This window comes from Opisthocomus hoazin, chromosome 15 (assembly GCF_030867145.1).
Source record: "Opisthocomus hoazin isolate bOpiHoa1 chromosome 15, bOpiHoa1.hap1, whole genome shotgun sequence".
Lineage (NCBI taxonomy): Eukaryota > Metazoa > Chordata > Aves > Opisthocomiformes > Opisthocomidae > Opisthocomus > Opisthocomus hoazin.
In genome coordinates this window covers 9,867,153-9,887,312 of record NC_134428.1, presented here as the reverse complement: position 1 = coordinate 9,887,312, position 20,160 = coordinate 9,867,153, and the positions used below count along the sequence as shown (strand labels likewise).

Here is a 20,160-nt window from a genome sequence, read left to right as displayed (position 1 = left end):
CTCCATCACGTGCCAGAGCACGTGACAGCCTGGCAGCAACTTCTTACAGACCTCATCCTGCTTTTGGCTCCCTCGTCCTGCCCCCGACGTGCTGTGTGTCAGCTGTGTCGGTGCGGCAGGTTGCCGCAGAGAGGATTCTTCCAGCAGACGGCACGTGGAGTTTCTTCCCACGACACCAGCACCCGTGTGAAGTAACGTCATATCCACATCTGTGTGTGTGTGTGCTTACAGACTGCTTGCCCAGGCCAGTCCCAGCGGTGTTGGGCAGAGGAGGTGCGAAGCAACGTCCCTGGCCGCTTCAGCGAGGTGAGCGCATTTGCTAAGCTCCTGCTTCCTTTTTATGAGGGATTTTCTTTTGTAATAGGGGTAGTGACAGCAAACTGTACTCTGTAAAAATTCTCTTTATTAGATGGATTTTGTTCTCTCCAGTTTTGTATTACTAATAATGATTCTGAAAGAACAGGAGTCTTGTTTTATACTTCATACTTCTAGGACTTGAGCTGGTCAGGCAATGAAAACAATACACTGGCACCAACTATAGAGAAAATAAGTTCCTTGGAAAAGGAAGGAGACAGAGTTTATCGTAGGAATATATGATCCAAAAATGTCTTCCAGTCTTTGAGTGCAGTTTGGTGCTAGCACAAGTACCATGCGATCCCCAGGAACCTGTCAAGCGGACCAGCTCTCCGGTCCTCAAGAAATGCTGCTTTTCCCTTTGAGTGCTGGGTATAGTTGATAGCGGATCAGATGTAAGAAGTTAATAATAATTAAAAAGTAACATTAACTCCTGCCTCAAAGTTGAGTAAAAATACATACAATGAGTTAGGCCAGAAAGTTAACAGTGAGTTGGACAGAAGATGCCGTGAGAAAAGGAGAGTTTACTGCTCTGTGATGGCCCAACCCCATTCCTGCTGTGGGGTGTCAGTCGTAGGTTTGCATCATAGGTTGATCAGAAGGGACACCAAAAAATCATCTGCTCTGTTTTCCTCTTGAAGCAGAATCATACTCCTCTGAGAATCATAGAATCATAGCATGGTAAGGGTTGGAAGGGACCTTAAAGACCATCTGTTTCCAACCCCCCTGCCATGAGCAGGGACATCTTCCACCAGACCAGGTTGCTCAGAGCTCCATCCAACCTGGCCTTGAGCACTGCCAGGGAGGGGGCAGCCACAGCTTCTCTGGGCAACTTGGGCCAGTGTTTCACCACCCTCATGGTGAAGAATTTCTTCCTAATATCTCATCTCAGTCTGCCCTCTTTTAGTTTAGAACCGTTCCCCCTTGTCCCTTCACTACACACCCTTGTGAAAAGCCCCTCTCCATCCTTCCTGTTGGCCCCTTCAGGTACTGGCAGCTGCTCTAAGGTCACCCCGCAGCCTTCTCTTCTCCAGGCTGAACACCCCCAACTCCCTCAGCCTGCCCTCGTAGCAGAGGTGCTCCAGCCCCTCGGATCATCTTCGTGGCCTCCTCTGGACCCGCTCTAACACATCCTTGTCCTTCTTGTGTAGAGGGCTCCAGAGCTGGGCGCAGGACTCCAGGTGGGGTCTCACGAGAGCGGAGTAAAGGGGCAGAATCCCCTCCCTCGCCCTGCTGGCCACGCTGTTCTGGATGCAGCCCAGGGCACGGTTGGCTTTCTGGGCTGCCAGCGCACATTGCCGGCTCATGTAGAGCTTCTCACCCAGCAGCACCCCCAAGGCCTTCTCCTCCGGGCTGCTCTCGAGCCGCTTTCCGCCCAGCCTGTGCTTGTGTTTGGGACTGCCCCGACCCGCGTGCAGGACCTGGCACTCGGTGTTTGTCTCGCTTCTTATCGAAGCCTCTAACGGCAGAGATCTTGTATTTCTCCCGGTAACCTGCGCCAGTCCTTCGTCATCCTTTCTGCTCCAGGGGTTTCCTTACTGGCTCAGCCGCCGCCTTGCTTGCAGTTTTGGGCCATTAAATCTCCCTGGCTGTAACGAGCTGTGGCGCGGAGGATCCTGCCCCGGGTGCGGGGAGACGGAGAGGCGCAGGCGGCCCGGCCTCGGGCACTGCGTGGGGACGGCAGGGCCCGGTGCCACCGTCAGATCCAGCTCGCTGCGGCCGAGCGGGGCCGGTCCGGCGGGCCTCAGGGCGGGCCGAATCCTGCGCTCTGCGGCGGGGCCGGGCCGGGCCGCCGGTGAAGGCCCGGGGTTCGGCGGGGAGTGCGGCATCGGCGGGCCTGATCCGGTGCGGGACCGCGGTGCTGCCCGCCCCGCCGGGGGCGAGCCCGAGCCGCGCGCCCCCATTGGTCGCGCGGGGCTGGCGGCGGCGCGCGGCGCCGGGCAGCGGGAGCCGGCGGCTGAGGCGGCGCGCCCTGCCCAGCCCGGAGGAGACGCGGCCCCGCGCCTCACGGTGAGCGGCGGGGGGGGGGGGGGGGGAGCTGCCTGGGGTCCCCGCACGGCTGCGGGAAGCGCTGCGGTCCGCTTCCGGGGAGTCCTGCCCGAGGGAGAGGGGAAAACCGTGTGCGTGCCGCGGGGGAAAGCGCGAGAATCGCGCTGCTCTCCCCTTCTTCCTGCCCAGCTGCCGGCTGCGGGGAGATCTCCGGCGAGGGTGTTGGTGGCGGCCCGCTGCCGCGCTCCCCGCGGAGGGGCTCCGACTCCCCGCGGCTTCCCGTGCTCCAGCGAGCGCTCGGGATGCAAAAGCCGAGCCGCTGCCTCAGGTCCTCAGGCTCTGCCTTGGGCCCCCCCTGGCTTGGCCTTCCCTGCCCGCGTTTGTGCTCCCGAGCGGCGGTTCGGCCGCAGCTCTGCCTTTGTCCGGCTCGGCTGCTGCGTCCGCGGCTCTCCTTCTCTGGTCACAAAATACAGTGACGGGAAGGGTACGCGAAGAAACTGTTGTGGGAGATTTCCAGGTAATTTTGTAATCAGTAATGGACGTTCACGCTTACAAAAATTGGATTTTGCCCTGCAGTTCAAAGGCTCGTGGGTACGGGTCTTTGCTCCTATAATTAAAGGCAGAGAGTTCGGTGAAGGGTGAAAGCCAGCTGGTATCAAAGGAGGGTGCTAGCAGGGTTACCTTCTCGGGGCTCTGCGTTGGGGAATTACCAATTGAATCCCATTACAGTCGGATTGTTGCGTTATAAATTGAATGGAGGACATTTTTTGCAGCTCAAGTTGCATTGGATTTTTTTTAACTGTAATTGGCCTTGCTGTGCACTCGAGTAGTGTGCGTGTTGGGCAAACTAGGGTCAGTTTGTCTCCTCTGGCTGGAGCTACATATGCAGCCTTGGCAGTCGGCGATTCAGACGCTGGATCATAGCTCAGTACTACAGCACAGCGTATGCAAAGCAGGAGAATATCTGGATGTCATAGTGTTTCTCATCCTTAGCATTTAAAGCACTTCACAAATTATGAACATCTCTGGACTGGCTCTGCAAATGGGGAAACCATGAGAGATACAGGGAAAGAGAGCTGTCATTGCAAGTAGCCTGCTGGGTAGCCTTTTGGACTCAGGATCAGTGTTCAGGCTGTCTGTGCCTGCAGTCAGCCTGTGCTCTGCCATTGCACCGTCGTGTGCCTCTTGGACAATTTGGAGTGCAGCAGACTGTGATGCAGACACCCCCAGCTGATGGAGGCCTGAGTCTGCAAGCGTACGGTGTTGTTAGGCAAGCTGACCACTTGTAAAAGGCACGGGGGAAAAATGCAACAGAACTGCTTTCTCCAAAGCCCAGCCCTTTAGTCTTCTGGGGAATAACAGGCTTAGGGGCATACCGTACAGTGAGATGTCTTGTGCATTCAGATACAAAGTAAACTGAAATAAGTGGATAAAATTGGGTATTTATGCCCAGGAGGCAGTAAGCAAGCACAGCATGCAAATAAACACCAAGCAAGTCACAGAATCACAGAAGAAGAGTAGGGGTTGGAAGGGACCTCTGTGGGTCATCTAGTCCAACCCCCCTGCCGAAGCAGGGTCACCCAGAGCAGGCTGCACAGGATCTTGTCCAGGTGGGTCTTGAATATCTCCAGAGAAGGAGACTCCACAACCTCCCTGGGCAGCCTGTGCCAGGGCTCCGTCACCCTCAGAGGGAAGAAGTTCTTCCTCATGTTCAGACGGAACTTCCTGTGCCTCAGTTTGTGCCCATTGCCCCTTGTCCTGTCACTGGGCACCACTGAAAAGAGCTTGACCCCATCCTCCTGACACCCACCCTGCAGATATTTGTAGGCATTTATAAGGTCCCCTCTCAGCCTTCTCTTCTTCAGGCTGAACAAGCCCAGTTCCCTCAACCTCTCCTCGTAGGGGAGATGCTCCAGTCCCCTCACCATCCTTGTAGCCCTCCGCTGGACTCTCTCCAGTAGCTCTTCATCTTTCTTGAACTGAAGTCAGTAGGTGTACTGCTGGCAGCTGGGCTGTCATTGGAAAATATACACAAAACCAACAATCCTGCTGTAGCTTAAAGCCTTCCTGTATTGGCGGTATACCAGAAACTTAAATCAAATGATGAGTCTTGGATGAATCTTCTTTGCTCTTGGCTTTGGTGTTGCAAGAGGGAGCAGGGAGAAGGCAGGAATACATCTTGATGGGGTAGTTCTCAGATTTCATATAAGACATTTCTCCTCTGTTGTTTTCAAAGACCATTTGCTTCCTTCTTTTATGTTGCAAATTGTCAATCTGTGTGCAGCGGTTTTGTTCAAGCAGGCCTTTCCAGCAGTGCCTACTCTTCTTCTACAGTTCTTTGTAAGCTCTGTAGAGTTTTTCAGGCATAGTGAGAAATTTGAATCAAATAATGAGTAAAAGAGGAGTGAGTGAAAGAGTAAGTGATAGGAAAGAGCTGGATTCCATCAGAAGGAGAGCAGCTAGTACTGACATGTAGGAAGCTGTGAAAGTGTAAGTAATGCAAAAATAACACATCAGGAGCACTGCAGCTTGAAGACCACCAATACACTACACAGATAATTATCGTTATGGGCCTGTCACCTACAGAAGGATGGATGTGCTTTAAAACTTAGGTAACATTTATCTTTCAGGAGGCTGAAAACACCCTGTTCTTGTTCCAGATTGATCTGCTTTCAAATTCCTTTTCTTTATGAACAGAAGAGGTTGCCTTAGGGGTCAGAGCTGCTACCAACTTAAAGTAGATAATTCTATCAGCCACTGTTCTGTGGCTTGACAGCCATGCATCTCTGTCCTCTCTTTCTTTCTGAATTTTGTGATCTGGTTTATCAGATCACAGCCCTGTTTCCTGAAATGACGGCTATAGACCAGGAAAAGTGGTATTTTCATAGCCATATGGTGTTTGTGCAAAAATAACAGTATTCTGGGGGTCTTTCAAAGCATGCAAAGTGTATAAAACAGCAAATACTGTCCTAAACTGTTTCTGTGGCTTTCAGACTCTTCTCTGATCTGTGGGAGCAGGGGTCTGTACTGTGTCCTTGTATTAGGTTGTTCATCTTCCCTGTTGCAAAATATATTAGTGTTCGTTTCCCATCTCTCAGCCAGATACTAGAAATTCAGCGGGAGAATTAGGTGTGAACCTTGGTTAGGTGTTGCAGTTCTTGATTATATGGAAGAAGGAGGTTGTCTCTCTTGCTGTCCTGTGGAGGTATGTCTGTTTGAAGCAGAGGGAACATTTTCTGAGAGTGGGATTTTCTTTTGAAAAGAAATGCCATTTTCTGCAGCATGATGTTTATATTCTTCCATCCTAGTTTGCGGATTTGGAGTGTTTTTGCGTTTTGTGCATGGCAGCTTCTACAGTTGTAAATTCTGCTGAGGAAACAAATACATATTCTAGCTCGGGCTGGGTGGTAATTTAATGATTTTACTGCACCAGCAACAGCTGATCTCGCTGCCTGCCTTTGTGAGGGTATATTGCAGTCACTTCTGAAGCTGTACTTCTGAAAGAGTGACACCTGCAGTGTCGAGGACACAGGTCTGTCCTAGTGATGGACTTATTTTTAAAAAATGATAAAGCAGCACTGTGCTGGCTGATGTGAGAAAGCACTAAAACCACTCGACTATAAGTACTGCCAATGCTGCTGGCTTGGAGAAAAGGGCCAGGAATGTGAACTTAGGTATTCAGACTGAAGTGATTCCCCTTTATATTGTCCGCTGCAATTATTTTTATGAATCTCTCACAGTGTTAATGCAGGAAAAAGGCCTATATGTAGATGAGTGCTTGTATTGTACTGTATCAAACCCTTATTCTGGCCTCTGGCTGAAAGGCAGTGTACTATATAACTCTGTCTGTGGAAAGGTATAAGGCATTTCAAAGGTAACAACGCTTCAGACTTGGTGAGTTTCCCATTTAGATTTTATGATTTCACCAAAATACATCTCGGCACTGGCAGGGAGCAGAGCTCTCTAGGAAGTGTTTATCGTCTTGTGAAACTCCGTGGTTTAAAATCGAATTCTGATGGTGTTTCTGGGGGCAGTTTAGAGTAATGCAGCTTGCTGAAGATTTCATGTAAAAAGTCAGTATGCCTCGGGTACGCTCCGGGTGGCAGGATGAAGTGCCAAACCACCGTTTTAGCTGTACAGCTGTAATTCTGAGACCAGTTTTTCTTCTGTCAAGCACTTAAAAATATTCCTTCTTCTGGGTGGAATTTTCCTTGCTGTCTCCACACAAAGTTCGCTCTTAATTTTACAAGTGAAAATACGTTGCTTTGCAACTGTTGTACCCAAATATAGTTCTATTTTACATATGAATATTTTAGCAACGTCCTCAAAATGCCTGGAGTTTGAAACCTGGCCTTTTATTTTTTATATACATTCCTAGCCAGATCTGGGGCAGGAAATTGGCTGGATAACAGCCAAGAGACCCAGTAATCACTCTTTGAGCAATTCTTACCTGGCACCTGCTAAAAGGCGCTAGTAGAATCCAGTTCAACGCTGGCCTGTTGAGTACGGCAACGTGCCCTTTGCCAGCCGAGCTCGAGGGCAATGGTCCTGGGCTTGTATCACTGAGACGTGGCCTTCCCCAGCAGGGAGGAACCTGCACGTGCTTCCGTTGGTTTATAGCACGTTCACATTTTATGCTGACTTCCTTATGGTACCTCTCACCAAGTCAGCTGGGAGATTTGGCTTCAGGTTCCCATGTCAGAGTCCGCTGCCTGTTCTTCATGGACCATGCCACTTCCATGGCCGTGTTTGCAAGCGTGGATCCTGGCACAGGATTAGTACGTCCTTCTTGCTTTCCCTTTCATCTCTTCTGACATCTGCATGGGACGAGCACCAGATTTTCTTTCCTGAAGCCTTTTAGCCTGCCTACAGTGACATACTCTCCATTTCTGCTGGTCTTCCCACATGCTTTCCAGCCCTTGTGTTTACTGTGTCTCAGATCTGTTCTAAGGACTGTCCTGATTTCAGCTGGATAGAGTTAATTTTCTTCCCAGTAGCTGCCGTGTTTCGGGTTTAGTACCAGAAGAATATTGATAATGCTGACATTTTCAGTCGTTGCTGTGAAATCAAGGACTTTTTTCCAGTCTCCCATGCTCAGCTAACGGGGAGGTGTGCAGGGGCTGGGGGGGCACAGCCAGGCAGCGAGCCCAAGCCTGGCAGCGGAAACGTTCTGTACCACGGATGGTGTGCTCGGTAGGAATGGGGGCTGGCCGGGGGGCAGGAATACTCTCTTTTTCCAGGAGTTTGAACTTTTCCGTGAGTTCAGTCTTTTTCTACAAGTTTGGCAAAATCCACGGGTTCCACGATTGCTGCTTAGGGACAGGCTACGCAATTGGTTGTTGGGCGGTGAGAAAAATGGTATTGTATATAGCTTGTTTTGCATATAATATTATTATTATTATTTCCTTTGTTGTCTTATTAAACTGTGTTTATCTCAAGTTGTGAGTTTCACTTTTTCCCGTTCTCCTCCCCATCCCACTGCAAGGGGGAGGAGTGAGTGAGCGGCCTCTTAGTCCTACCCGTCAGCTCTAAAATTAAATGTTTTTGGCCAGAAGAGCGTTATGGCTCTGTGGGAGGTACAGCGGAACATACGCTAGCCTGCTGGCTAAAAGACCTGCTGGTATGGAAAGGGGAGCTGGACGGGGTGAACCGAAAGAAGAGAGCTGCTGTCCTGCCAGCGACCTTAGCAGGCACCTCCACCTGCAGTGCACAGGTTACTTGTGGGTCGGCTGCACGGCTAGAAAGTGCTGTGGTGTGTTTGTGGGTGTGGAAGAGTGTCACCAAAGAGCGTGGATTTCCAGCAGAAGGTTTTCCTTCTAGTTTGTTGGTTTTTTGTTTGTTTGGGGTTTGGTTTTTTTTTGAGGGCTTTTACTTTTTCCCTCCTCTTGTAACCTTGGTTTCATTGCTGGTTTCTCACAGAACAAAACAGTGGGTGTTGGGAGAGGACATAAATTAGTAATGATGTTTTCATGACGTCCTGTTTTTGATATTTGGCTCTATTTAAAGTATCCAGCTCCCATCTGTAAGCCTCATACCAAGAAAAGCACAAGGTAGCAAGCTCTTCGTGGCAATCTGTACCCTAGTGCCAAATGAGTTCATGCTAGCTTTCTTGCCTGTAATCTTGGTATTAAATCACCCCTTCCTCTTCCTCCTTCCTCCCCAGCAAATGAACATCCCTACAGACTTTTTTTGCAAGGGATGTCACCTCTTGCCTTCCAGTGCTTTTCCTTTCTGAATCAAGCAATGCAAGAATATAGGCTTGCGGAAGCCACAGGGGAAAACAGGAAAAAAGAAGAAAAAGTAGTTTGCAGGGAAAGGAAAGAATAATATCCCTCATTTGTATTTGTATAGCATCAAGCTCAATCTTGATTAAAGACTTTGAACATCACAACAGCATGCCAGTTTTGGCTTCCTCTTTTAGCAAAGATAGAGTGTGTGGTGGTTCCTGGCAGCATCCCTTGACAGTAAACACAACTGACATCAACTCTTATATTTTAAATTGGTCTGGAAATAATACAAAAATGTGAATAAGTAATATAAATAACATAAAAATTAAGTATTTTAAATAAGCTTGGTGCAACTTATTAGCAGTCATGTTTTTTGTTTCTATTATGTTTCCTCCAGATCTGTCTGCCAGGCTTTCTTCATGTTAGATGCCAAATAACAGGAACCAGCCATCCTGTTTCCTCTGTTATCTCTCTTCTGGCATCTGGCATGAATGACACATTTTTTGCCAGGTACTTGCTTAATACTAGTGATGCGATGTATACCAAAAAAAATTAGGACGCTTGGGAGTAGGACGGAGGGAGTTTGTATTGAAACATTTTTAACAGCTCACTGTATAAATCTGGTTACACAAATGATTGCCTCAGTGGGAACTGGAGAATATGGCAGATTAAAAAGCTGTTTAGAGACTGAACCAAGCTGCTGTGGCATGACAGGACAGATTTCGGGCACAAGATGCTTCCTGGCAACAGGTCAGAGCGTGGTTGGGCCATGCAGCACTGTGGGTGGCTGGAGGCTGTGGCTTCCGCATCCTTACCGAGTTCATCGCTACAGGCGAAGCGTTTTGCAGCGGTCCCCAGACGGCAGGCCCGAAGGGTGTGTTTTACCTCTGGACCACGCTGCCATCCACCTCGACGTTCTCTTGTCCCGGCTCCAGAGTAAAGCATACCTTGCTTTTTGCTCCACAGCTGTTGCTGCAATGCAGCTTCTTGGAGAGGGAAACAGGGTTACACAATCAGTGTTCTGGTGGAGATAGGAAAGCAGAGGATGGGCTTGGTTTGGATGAGCTCTGCGCTCCTTGTTTGCAGTGCAGTTTTCCCAGGTAATGGAGTTACGGGGGTGAAAATCTTCGGTTTGTTCCATGGTTTGGGCAGCGGGTGTTGTAAGGGGCTGATGTGGCCATTGTAACATGATGCTTTTGCCTTGGCTGTTGTGAAAAACAGCTGAAGAGAAAAATGAAAAGGGCCAGCTTGTGCTATTGAGAGAGGGAGTAGGGGCAAATGGAGATAATGACAAGCAGTGCTACGAGCTCGATTCGTGATGTTATGGGGCCTTTGACTGTGGAAAAACTTTCATGATCCCAGCAACCGTTTGTGCGTTGCAGTAAGTACAGGTAACAAATCTTTTTGTGCTTTTTTTTCTTCCAATTACGAAATCCAAAATGCCAGTTCATTTAGAAGCTGATTCTGGCAGTAGCAGGAGATCAGTGACTACTCGCTTAAATTCTTCTCAGTAATCTTTACTTTTACCTTGCTGAGAAGGTGATTGGAAAATACCCCTTCTGATGCAACCTGTAAGATTCCTGGTATTAACTTATTCATAGAAATTGGACCATTACATTATCATGAATGAGTTCAGAGTTTGTTCTTTTGCTTCGCTGTAGAGTTTGGCGTAGTGGGACTTTGGTCGGTCAAAATGATGGACTGGTGACGAGCGTGGTTCATGGTGGGTGATGTGTCAACAGTGAGTCAAGTGTGGTGGCTACTCTGATGGGAACCCTTGTTCCTCACGCTGCTTGGTTGTTCCCTTTCACTAGCGTAGCTCTTTTTCTCTGAGCTGAGCTTGTGACTACGCCGGACACTGTGAAGGGTTTGGTGATGTCTCTGCTTGAAGCTGGGAACCTCTCTGGTGTGGATGCGAGGCTGAGCTGTGTGGGTGACAGGAGAGCTAGATGAAAATGGAGCTGTTCAGAGAAGAGGCTGGGAAGATGCTGCTGCCCTTGCAAACCCGAGGATGGTTGGGTGACACCATACATCACTTCTGGATGTAACCCTTGCATAAAGTGTATTTTCTTTGCAGAAAATGTGCAGGGAAAATCATGTTCCAAAGTGATCTGATAAACGATAGGAAACACAGGTCCAGTTTTATTGTTCTGAATGGAAGAGGGAGGAGAAAAGTACTGCTTGTTACATCTGGGCAAAATCCGTAGGCAGCCTTGCATGACTGATCCTGTGCTCTGGCTAGTAAGCAAGCTTTGCAGGCTTGCAGCCGCATTCCTCTCGTCTGTTGTGAAACTTCAGCCTCTGGTTATCTTTCAGCTACTGTCACTAGTTAACAGCGAAAAGGGGCAGCTTGAGATAATACTCACACGGTGCTTCTAAAGGCTGACAAAGCATATGATTCAGTAACTTCTGTGAAGAATTATCTGGTTACTGATAAATCCTGCAGTTGCATCCATTTGGTGAAACCCTGATTTTATGAAGGAGAAGAAAAATTTGCCTTTTTTTCTTTTTCTAAGCTGCTGTGACGGTGCTCTCTTGGGGCTTCTTGAGAGGGAGAGGTGAAGTACTGCTAAAAAAGGATGGAGGACAGTGCTCCGAAGGGAAGTGCTCTGCTCTCCCATTGTGCTAGCGCTGCTTACTTTCATGAGCTACCCTTAGAAAGAAATATTTCCCTGAACATGTAAATTTATTATTTTGTTAAATAAATAAGCTGTTTAACCTAACTACTAGCTCCTTATTCCATACTGACTGTATTCATCCTGGAGTAACTTGGGGGAGCAGCTTAAAATTGAACTGGCGATAGACTTACCTTGGTCTGGTTTTGATATGGCAGTCCCCCCTAGTGTTTGTTAGTGCCTTTGTGGCAATACTGTAGTTACAGAGGCAGGCTTGTCTGATGGTGCAGAAAGGGAGGATGGCTGCTGCCCTATGCCACTGGACAGCTTACATTAAGATGCCTTTCTCTGGCCTTGTTACAGCGTTTTTGTGGTGTTTGACAGAAAGCGCAGTGTCCTACCTGTCCGGCCACACTAAGGCTAGTGATATTGCCAGCTGATTTGTTACCTGTTATTCATCATTACAGCCTTTATTTGCAAGCTGTTTCCCTGCAGCACCTATGAATGTTCTTCATGGAGTATTTGCAGAGCTGCAGGATGTGCACTGGCTCTCTTGGCTGCTGGAAATGAGTAGAGTCAGCGCAGAGCTGCTCTGGAAGGGTTGGTGTGCGGGGTGAGGTCTGTGGAACTGGCACCAGCTGGTGGTGGCACCGACGCTGGCTTCGGGTACTTCTCACCAGGTTTCAAAACATGCTTGGAGTATGGGTGCAAGTGGATATTCCAGAAAAGGTTCTCTCCCAAAGCCTGAAAAATCAGTTGGTTTCCACTCCTGCTTTTAGCTTGTCCGTAATTCCAGTTCAATGTACCTTCTCCTTTATGAAACGGAAACAGTGGGTATCTTCTGTGATTCCAGACACAGCTGGCATAATATCCGGGGTTTGTGCCCCTGCTCCCAGCTTGTGCGGCCTCTCTGAGCATCACAGTTACTACACAAGGATTCCTTCAACAGTTTCATGATTCCAGGTCCCTCTTCTCTAACCCCAGCAACTAAGGTGCACTTGCTCAGCTCGTAAAAGAAACTTTTATAAAGATTTGCTCAGTACTAGCAACCTGCCTGAAACTGGCCAACACTTTTTGATTACCTAAATGTGATGTACAGAATCTTTGCATCGATGTGATTCATAGCTTGTGGGTACCAGACTTCAAAAAGCAGTGCTCACTCTTTTATGTGCGTGTCAGTGTCTGAGAGCACCTCAGCGAGACTTCACCAGTGAGCTTAGCCATTAGCACACTTAATAAGGTCTAATTTGTGTCCTCAAATTTGTGTCCAGCTGTTTAGTACTTGTGTGAAATGTTGTAATGCGGCAGCTTCATTATTTTTGTCAAATGGGCAATATATAAGGAGTAGGTAAGCACAGTTTATGTGGTAACCATGTGTTTTTTACCCTAGTGGGTAACTTTCAGACTTTGATAACCTTCGATGAGTCTCACAGTTACCTTTTTTTTTTTTTTTACCCTGCTTTTAATTCAACAGAGTGCTTTGGTTCATTCACAACTTCAGTTTTGTGAATGGGCCCAGTGAAGTCAAAGGAAACACCTGAGAAATATGTATCTTGCTGAATCAGATTGGCGCTGGTTTCTTTGTCCATCAGGAGCTCAAAAATAATTTGCAAAACATACTAGTGAATTTAGCCGCAGAGTCCATTGGTTAACACTGTATGTATCTATATTTCCTAAACAGTTTTGAAACCTGCCCAGCTGCTGTTCTTTAACCTATTGCCTGAATAAACAGGCAATAGCAGGACTTTTCAATAGTAGAAATTCATAGTAATTGTGCTTAATTCCTGTATCCCTTTCCTTCTACTTCTGAGTGTGAAGTTCTCGTGTTTAATGGGAATTAAAGCAGTCAGTATCTGAAGAACAGTGGGGTGATCCCCTCTCCGCATGTCAGTGGAAGTTGTACCAGTTACTGGTTGGTACACAATGCAGGTGCCCTTGCGCATGTGAAACCTCTGATTTTTTTAAGCTGAGCATCTGCCCACCAGAAGAAGTACCTGGATGTTAGTGGTGTTGGTTGCGGTGAATTCCACTCTGTTCGTGATGCTTTTTACTGCTTTCAAAGGAGAAGAACTGCCTCTGTGTGCTTAGTAATGTTACTGAATGTGCTGGAGTAGGAAGCAGTCTTCTGACTGGCCACAGGTGGGGAAAGCGGCTCTGTGCTGGGTTTCCCACAAAGCTAAGCGATCCCAGTCTTTCCCTTTATTTTCTGTTTTGCCCTTCATGGTAATCCTCTTCATCCAGATCAGATTCTTTTCCATCTGTCTGCAAGTTGTTTGTTCAGGTTTTTATAATTAATTTAGACTACAAAAATGTTGACTTCTACTTTGTGTTTTCTTCCAACTACATTGAAAGATGTTTTTCTAATATATTTTAAAGTGAACCTAGTAATTACTGTTACTGTTCACAGTACCTAGAAGTTGAAGTTGATTTAACACTCCAGTTGGTGTTCTGTTCCTTCTCCAGACATGGCAAGCTCTTGACAGGGGTGTTGCTTTTCCTCCTCATGCAAGTTTGGGGTCCTGAGACCCTGCTTTTTAGTATTGTGGCAACTCTGTTTTTTGAAAGAGGACTAGGACTTGGTGCTGAGCATCCTGGCGTGCCTTGCCCTCTCCTTTGTAATACTAATGTGTTTGCTTCCTGTTTCTCGCAGGCGTATGTGACGTTTAGGGTTTTGACATCTTGTCTCTACCCTAGGGCTGCTATTTCTGGCTGCTGGATTTTTCTCAAGTACTGTAGCTCTGTGTTGTTTGAAGTGCTTTAGTTTTGATAACAAATTGTAGCAGATGCTTTCTAGAGTGTGAGGCGGGGATTAAGGAGGACTATAGAGTTGCTTCTGGAGGAATTTGCAGTCATTTGCAGTGAAATCCAGCAGTTGATCACATAGTTAAATCTTCTAATATTTTCCATAAAAACAAACCATCCTTTATTCTAACCTCGTGCTTTTACTTGGCCTCGTGGACCAGTCTGGCCAGAATCTCATCCCTGTTTTGCCTTGTATCATCATAATGTGTTTCAGAAGGATGTATGTAGTATTGATACATAAAAATATATCTAACAGTGGAAAGACATGCTTTTGATTCTGCTCAAGCAGGAGGTTATTTTCTGACAGTGAAAAGTTGTGTAACGAGTCTTCCTTGGAAAACTGCGTATCAGTGCAGGTAGTATACTTACTGTGGGTGGCTGGCGATGTCCTTTCAGATGACAGACTATTCAACTAGATCTCGTTACTGGAGTTCTCTTGATTAAATCAAATGGAAGTCCATGGCTTGTGACAATCCACAGTTTAGTGAACTGTGCATTTTTAATACATTTAAAGAAGTGTTTAGCAGTTATAGTTGCTTCAGATCACTGGCCTAAGAATGACTGGTACTTCTGCATTCCTTGCCTTGTAGCAGGATGTACACGAGCCATTCTCATCCCCTTTGTGCATCCAGCCTGGTGGGCAGGGTAATGGTGGATACGGAGGGGCTGCGCTGTAGTGGAGGGGCTGAAAGCAGCCATATGTGACAGCAAGACCTCACGTCCTGCCTAGGAACTGACACGACGGTGTTGAGCCACTTCATGTGAGTTAAAACAAAAAAATTCACTACAAATGAAAGTCCCCCATTGAATTACTCTGTAGGATGAGTTTCCAAGCAGTTGGACACAACATGGCTTAGCATGATGGGGCACGATGATGAGTGGAGTCTTTGATGATGTTGTCATATAAATTGTCGGTATCGCTGTGGCACTTCATGATAAGAAGTACTTTTCATCCAAGATAATTTTGTTGAATGAAATTAGCCTCACATCATGTAAGGTAGCACTCAGCAGAGGAATTTCTTTGCCATACCTCAGTCTCCCTGGAGTGCACCCTTAGGAGGTGTAATCCTGATTATTCACTGAGGAAGAGTAGCAATAAGTTGCTGATATGAAGCATTGCCTTTGGCTCCGATGTTTTGTATGTAGTGAGTGTACATACCTACAACTTTCCTCAGTCCTTCTCTCTCTACTTTGTAATGTGTCCCTGCGGTAACCATCTGTCTGAATAGGATTATTGCACTTTGTGTGCTAAAATAGCTAGTTAACAAGTTCAATTTAGAGTCAGTAGTTCTTCATTTTACTGTCTGGCAACCAGTACAGGCCAGTTTAAATACGTCATTTACAGTCTGTGTATGTAATTAACAACAGATTTTAAATTATGTAGAAGGTGAGGGATCAGCTTTGGTCTTTTATTTGGACCAAATCAACAGCTTGTTACTTAGGAGTAGTATGTTATCTGTCTTATAAATGACCGCAGTCTGGGCTCCTTTCTTGACACCTGCTGGTATTCACATGGGATCCCAGGCCACAGGCTTACGGCGAAGGAGAAGGGAACTGAAACAGAGTTAGCCACATCTGATTCCCTTCCTTATTGGTGTTAGCAGTTTGTCTGGAGGGTGCTCAGTTGCCCATTTTGTGTAGAAGAGCTCTGGAGAGCAACACGATGACTTTAAACCATGTACTCCTGCAATGGGTACAAATCGGTTGTGTGGATGCTGGCATCACATCTGTTGGTGTGTAAATTATCTGTGCTGGGATAATGTTATGACAGAGAGAGACTGCAGAGCATGTTCAGTCTACCTGAACGACTTTCTGTCCCTCATCGTTCCTGTGTTAGCACGGTAATCATCACAACATCCACCCCAACCAAATAAATACCGCTGCTCTTACTGCACTGAGAGAAGGTAGGAGAAAGAAGCGCGATGCTGTAGTAGCAGCACAAACTGGAGTCACTGAATTGCCAGGGACCTTGGCCGCTTGCTGTAAGCATTGCATCTTCTTTGTCACTTCTTTCCGATGTCTGTCCTTCCCTCCGTCTGCCTTAGACCCCTCTCTACACTGCACCGTGTTGTGCTGAGCAAGTCTCGGCCTTGCTCTGCTTCCCCAAGGATCAGGCTGCTCCCTCATCCCCCTCCTCACAGCACGTGGATGCAGGTGCTTTGCCCTCAGCCCCCCAGGCAGGCTCCGGACCCCACGCTTGGGAGAGCACCCTGGGGCGCGGAGCACCCCCTCCTCTGCTCGAGCCGGTGCAGCGCCCGGGCAACTGGAGTGGGTACGTCGCCATCTCGCTTGTAATAATTACAGATTGCCTCTGTGATTTTTCACTTGTCGGTTGCCACAGCAACCGTGCAGTGGCTCAGGCCAAAACGCTGTCACAGGGATTTAAATCTGAAGCAGCTCAGCCCTTTCCTGCGCTCTGGTGCATCTTCCCTCTGGCCCCCCGGCACCATGGCAGCCTGGCGATGGCCTCCCTGTCTCGGCGGTGGCCTCGCTGTCCCCGGGCAGGGGGGATGCCGCAGCCGAGCCGCTGCTGCATGTTGCACACTTGGTGCATGTCTGCCCTCTCCCATTGCCCATCCCAGCCGTGCACTGGGATGCGCCTGGCTGTTGGGCTGCCTGCGCCTGTGACCCAAACCAAACCAAGGGTTTTTTATGACAGTTGCATGCCCGGGCGTCACCCTCGGGGTATTTGCAAACCAGACTAAAATGAAGGGCTTTAAGGACAAAACCTGTTCTTCACCTTCCACAGTTTTTGAAAACTAAGGGGCTGTTTGAAACGTTAATGCAGTCTGGCATCTTGAGGACTTTGTTTTCGGAATGCTGTGTGTCCAGGTGAGCTCAGCCTCCCGGGGGTCTGAGCTGGTGGGCTGCACCGACATGCCGGGGGTGCCGGAGCAGCGGGCAGAGCCAGACCATCTCCCTGTGGGGTGAGTTGGGTGGGACTCTCCGCTGGGTTTGGCTGAGCGCGGGGTGTAGCCTGCAGGAGCTGGATTCATTAACCTTCGTTAGCCGAGGCATCCCCCAGCTCAGCTGCAGGGTCGCGCTCGGGGTTTCCTCCGGGCGGTTGATGCCTGTCCTCGCTGCCGGCAGTCGCTGCTGGAGGGAGCTGACAGCGATGGCATTTCTCACGAGTGCGGTCGGCAGCAACCTGCTCTAGGTTGGAGGAGAGCGCGGCGTTCTCACCCGGCGAGCCGGCTGCGGGGAGCCTCCATCGGAGCTGTGTAAGTGCCCTTGCCGTGTGCCTGCGCGCCATCGGGGCCAGCGCCGGCTGCGGGCTGCGCTCCCGGGCTTTCCGTGCAGAGGTGCGTGTGTGTCGCTGCGTGTGTGCAGGCGTGTGTGGTGCTGAAATGTCGCTCTCATGTTCCCCGGGTTGTTTGCTGGACCCCTCATAAAAGAAATCTCCCGTATGCGTCTGCTTTTCTGTGTTTTCAGCCGGTATGAGGGTCACCTTGAGAAACCAGAGCACTCGCTCGCGTTTAAGATGCTTCTCTCGCTTTGGTGCAGCCTGCCTCCAAGTGAGCTGTTTTATGGCTTCAGGAAGCAGGAGAATAAATTGTGCTTTTACACTACGTTTTATTTGATGCTGTGTATCTACCTATTTTCATGACCTCTGAGGAGACAGTGGTAGGATGCTGAAGAATAGAATCTTACAAGGAGTATAACTGAATTTCCTCCACTTGAGGGTATTTTGCAATACTTTAATTTTTCCAAAATGACAGAATCATTGTGGAGCAGCAGCTAATCTGAAAAGCACGGCTGTGTCATAATTTAAGCTGTTTAACCCGTTGAGAGCTGGACTGTTTTGGTGAGGGATACGTGTGGAAGTTAACAGGCGCAGTTTGGGTACGTTGTTGCCATCTGCGTTTAAAATAATGGATTCAAAATATGCAGGCTTGAGGAGAGATTCTTTTGGATAGCTCACTAGTAAAGTTCACTGGAATATCAAAGTGCAGTGTTTTACACTGAGAGCTGTTAAAATATTTAAAATATTTCAGCTGACTTTAGCTTAGTTGTGTTTGGTTTTTACGAACATTTATGTACTGTTATGGCGTTTATGTCAGTATTTTCAGCTGTGGATCTGGAACTTGACCAATTTCTAACACGTGCTTTTTAGACCCCATTTTTTTTCTTTTCTTGAGACAACATATTTCTTTCACAGGGCACAACTCATCCCAGCTTAGCTGTTCCAATAGTTCTTGAATCAAAAATGAGCTGCTCAGAAGTTTAATGGGTCGCCTGAATCCTAGTGTGCCATAATCACAACATTCCCGCCTGTTCTTATTCATTGGATTAAGGATCAGGACTCTTTTCTTGGTCCAGTATTTGTTGGCGAGAGGGAAAACAGAGACAAGGGCAGGAAGATATTGTTAAAAAAAAAGAAAAAAGAAAAAGAAAAAAAGATGTTTTCCTACCCAACCACCAAACCCTGCTTAGAGGACATCTGAGGAGGAGAACCTGGACACAGGAGTGTGTTACCACTCTCTGTCACAGTTTACACTTCTGACTGTAGGTGAGTTTTAGAACTTGATGGAGGGACTGAAGGTTTCTGTCCTAGCTTCGCTGCTGGTTCCGCTCTGACCTGGTTCTGGTCTCACGAGGCAGGTGGGTATTGCCATGTTGTGAAGGACATGGTACGGTACTTCCAAGCTGCAGACACAAGGTTCTTGTCTCGTGCATTGCATCTAGCTTTCATCTTTTGCTGCAGTTTTCAGAACAGACTGACTTGAATGCCAGCTGAATGTGGAGTGAGGCAAGGTAGCTGTGCAAAAAGCCGGTTTATTAGCGAAGACTTACACTGTCGTGTGCAATATTTACTGTTTTGTCAAGACTTGAAAGACAAAAACAGTCTCCCCATTTCTGTTCTTCTGAACAGTGGTGGGAGTGTTTGATCCTGTTGGTGTAAATAAATAAATAAGCAACCATGAATAACAGACACTTGAGCTTTACTTGTAACTATGACAACTGTGACCTTGACAACTTAAGTACAGTCATGGAGTTTCCAGTTACCTCCCGTTCTGTACAAAGCCGTTAAGGTTATTGGAGGAATAAACGGCAAAAGCAACTATCAGCTTGTGACGGGTTTTCTGGCAAAATCCATTTTGGTGGTAGATACACGTTTCCATTTGCAGATCGCCGTCGCTTGTTTTGCTGTCAGCATTGCCTGGTGGGAGACGCCTCGGCAAGCTGTGCTCTGCAAGGACAAGCTCGCTGTTCGTCAGTGAGAGTCACACCTTGCACTGACTTCTTCAGCTGGTGCACAATGCTGTGGATGCTTGTGACCACCTGTGCTTTTGAAGTACGAGGCCCTGGCTGTTGGGTGACCAAGTCGGGCGAGGAGCAGCATGTTTCTCTCTTCTGCGCCATCTTGTGAGGGTGGTGCTAGGTGCTGTTCTTCCTGAAGTCAAGGGTTTCAGCTCTGTTTTGTGCTGGGTTTATGCAGAGGTTGGATGGAAAATCTAACCCTGGCCTTATATAAACACTAGATGTACATTTTCTTGCAGCTGCCTCCTAACAGGACTTTGCTATTCCTGTGGTGATTGGAGTTAGCCTTAGTCCAGCTACCACTAGAAATTCTTGGTGTTACACTGACAAACTTCTCTTGCAAAAGCTTTTGCAAGCTAATTCAAATTTTTAGTCAGAAATACACCTTTGGGAAAAAAACTGTTGAACTAAAAGGACCTGTTGTATTCCATTGTGTGCACTCAGGCTTTCATAACTACATAGTCTGTATTGAACTCTTAACTCTGCTTCTGGGACCAAGTGAATTGCAATTAAATACATCAGTGTGCTGGCAGGCTTATTTATTTGTTTACTTACTTGGTTGTTTACTACGTTTAAGTGGCTAAAGCAGCAAGTCAGGATTTCTAACACACCCCGTCAATAACAGGGTTAAGTCATTCAGTTTTTTCTTGCTTTGATCTATGGGACATAGACGTTCCCCGTCTCCCCACAGGAGGGTGGGCAGTGCTCAATGACTGCAGTGCATTTTCAAACAGCAAGTGCTGTATGCACTGAGTATTTTTATGTACATGTAGCGATGCCATTAGGTTGCGCCATTCTTTCTCAAATGCACACTAAGGATGGACGTGATTGTCTTTAATGGATGACAGACTCAGCTGTCTTCCACCTCACCCATATTTGTATTTCTTTGTGAAACTGCGGGGATATTCCAG

General features: G+C 47.6%; 1 protein-coding gene across 2 annotated transcripts in view; it reads left to right on the top strand.

The window, feature by feature from the left end:
• The first annotated feature begins 2,277 nt into the window (after positions 1–2,277).
• ABAT (4-aminobutyrate aminotransferase) overlaps positions 2,278–20,160 on the top strand; it is a 56,374-nt gene continuing 38,491 nt past the window's right edge. Inside the window, exon 1 of one of the 2 annotated variants that reach the window (XM_075435923.1) lies at positions 2,278–2,364. The gene's annotated coding sequence lies outside the window, so the exon portion shown is untranslated. Of the gene's footprint in view, positions 2,365–16,956; positions 17,209–20,160 lie in introns of those variants that run through there. The other variant, XM_075435924.1, reaches the window with a different exon arrangement.